Here is a 3,329-nt window from a genome sequence, read left to right on the forward strand (position 1 = left end):
TTTTGGAACTCTGCATTCAGATGTTTATATCTTTCCTTTTCTCCTTTGCTTTTCCATTCACCTGTGAATGGCTGTAGGGAAAAGTGAAAGTGAAAGTCGCTCAGTCCTGTCCGACTCTTTGCAACCCCGTGGACTATACAGTCTATGGAATTCACTGTAGTAAAGAAGATATCAACACATCTCCTCTGGAGTCTAACTGAAATCAGGATATATTAACAAAAGCTTATCACTTTTTTTTTTTTTTAACTTTATGTCTTTACCTTTCTCTGTTCTATGAAAGAAACTAGCAGCCAAACCCAAGCACAATGGTTCTTTGACACAAGTCCACCATCTTCTCAGTTGGCTAGCTTTCTGAATAGAGTCTCTATTCCTTGCCCCAACAATAGGATTTATTGGCCTGTCATGCTGCAAGGAGTGTGATTTTGGGCTTAGTAACCCTGTACATAATAATGTGGGAGTTGTTTACACTCTCATGGAACTGTAAGGATATATTCTGCTAGTTATTTGCTTACTTCATCCTTAAATCCTTGAAAACCCCTGACCAGTCCATGATTCATGATGCAACTCTTCATTAAGCTGTTTAAAAAATAAAGACTTTGAATTAGGTTGTTCAATATAAATTCTGCCTCATAATGGATTATGTAAGCTTTCTATTCTGCAATAATTTCAACTATTAAGTGAATCCTTTGAGATCAGCTCTCCCTGATAGCTTAATAAATAAGCACATGCATCAGAGAAACACTTCCTTTATCCACTCCTCTAATTCATTTACCCAAACATGAAAACTCTGTGAACAGTTTTGCAAAAGCTTGACAAGTGTCTATGTCTCCCTTTGATACTGTTTTGAGAATATAGCAGGTATTTCCTCACCTATCTATATATGAAAGTCTAAAATTTCTAATTTGCTTTGTTTTTTAAATTTGAATTCCTAGAATTATCTTTCATATAACATTTGTTGCATGTTTTGTGAACATTGTATGCTTTCTATAAAGAATTTCATGTATATATGTAAGAGGCATAAACTGGACTTATATAAATGACAGTGGACAAAGTTTTTTTGTTTGTTTTTCTATAAATTTTCTACTCATGTCTTTGGGTAGGCAACATGTTCTGTTTCATTTCAGAGTATCTATTTTGTACAGAAATGCTAATTTTTTCTAGCAAAACTTAAATATCCTAATCATTGACATGTTTAAAATTCAGTTACTTTAGTTTAAATATGCTTTCAGGTTTTATCTACTCTCCCCCAGCCTAAATTTGTCCCCAAATCTTAAATGTTTTCTCTTTGTTCTACTTTCGAGGGTGATGTTAGGCTGAATCCCCATCAAGTTCTGTGGAAATAAGTATCCCAATCCATACATTTCTTGTCCCAGCTATACTTATGCCAAATTGGAGGGTTTTTCCATGTCATATATATGTGTGAATCTTGTAAGTTTATAATACTGTTTAAGGTACAGTACTAAAAATTTCTTTTTTCCAAACTATATTTACTCACTAATCCTACCATGTGAATTTTATAATCATCTTCCAAAATGATCCTTTTTAATTTGTTTTGAAATTTCATTGGCTTATAACTTCATTTGTGAGACTGAAATCTTTACAACTTTTATTGTAAATTTATTTAGGACAATTTTTTATCCTTCAGGCAAGTTTAGTATTTTCTTATATAACTTCAAATTGATTTTTTGTTAACTTTTTTCTGTGCGTGTGCATGTGTGTGTATACACTTGCAAATGTAATTTTATTATATTTCTGAATCAGTTATTCTTAATTACTATAAATGCAATTATTTTTATATATCTTCTGCATTGGTCCACCATATTATGGTTTTTCAATAGTTTACTTCAGCTTTTTGAAAGATAATTTTACCATCTAAAAGGTAACAATTTTTCCTGTTACATGCCAATATTTTTCTTATCATATATACTAGAGCTTCCAAAAATTTCCAAAAATGCTAGTAGATTAAATATTTTGATCATAAATGTTTTAATGTAAATGGATCTGCTGCTGCTGCTGCTAAGTTGCTTCAGTCCTGTCCGACTCTATGCAACCCCATAGACGGCAGCCCACCAGGCTCCTCCGTCACTGGGATTCTCCAGGCAAGAACACTAGAGTGGGTTTCCATGTCCTTCTCCAATGATGAAAGTGAAGAGTGAAAGTGAAGTCGCTCAGTTGTGTCCGACTCTTAGTGACCCCATGGACTGCAGCCTACCAGGCTCCTCCACCCATGGGATTTTCCAGGCAAGAGTACTGGAGTGGGTCGGTCACCATTGCCTTCTCCGGTAAATAGATCTAGAGATTTACAATTACAGATAATGTTGGTGGTAAATCTGAGTGGTGATTCTTAATCACATCACCCAATTACTAGAGGTATCCTAATTTAATTTCCCCAAAGTCTTGGGAGTTACTGGGGGTTTATGGGAAGTAAGTGCTGGACATGAGAATGTATTCATAGCCTATTTTTGTTTGCTTTGTTTTAAAGAGGAGACCCCTAATCAGAATTGTGCTTGTTTCTTTTCAGAACTTTTAACAAATAGCCACAAAGATATATTTGCTTTGCTTAACTATCTCTACAGTTTGCTACAAAAAGAGTGAGCTTACTAAATAAAGCTGCATAAACTATTCATTGGGAATAAAAAGATAAAATATAACTATTTATGAAAAATTAACTATGGGACAGATATCATAATAAAAAATATATCTGTCATCAGACATTTGAAAAGTTAGTGTTGACATTTTTCTTTATTATTTCCTCCCTTTATGTACACTTACACATACACACACACACACACATACATGTTCCTGAGAGGTAATTACTGTTACCTTTTTATAGGAAACTGAGGCAATAAGGCACTAAAGTAGCTTGTACATAGTTACTTAACTATTAATGCTGATATTTGGATGCAAAATTCTGTTATTTTCACTGTAAGATGATGTTCTTGCCACTGCACCACGTTTGCCTTACACAATAATGAAATAGCAAATAGCACTATGGAGATATATGGGAGAAAGAGAAATATTTTAACTGAGGATGTTCAAGAAGACTTCCTATGTACAATCTGCGATGTCAAAAATGACTTCAACAATGGATATAATTGGATCATAATCAAGGATAGTCTTCTTTTTAAATCTTTGTAGTGTTAGAATTTCATGAATATACATTTAGATAGAGAAAGTTCATCTAAATGTTTGAGAAGTCCATGCAGCATCTATAAAATCTGATAAGTAGATCCAGCCTGATAATCATCATTCATGCATGCGTGCCTGCTAAGTCACTTCAGTCATGTCCAACTCTGTGTGATCCTATGGATTGTAGCCCTCCAGGCTCT

The sequence above is a fragment of the Bison bison genome, unplaced genomic scaffold (genome assembly GCF_000754665.1).
Source record: "Bison bison bison isolate TAMUID 2011002044 unplaced genomic scaffold, Bison_UMD1.0 scf7180017864237, whole genome shotgun sequence".
Lineage (NCBI taxonomy): Eukaryota > Metazoa > Chordata > Mammalia > Artiodactyla > Bovidae > Bison > Bison bison.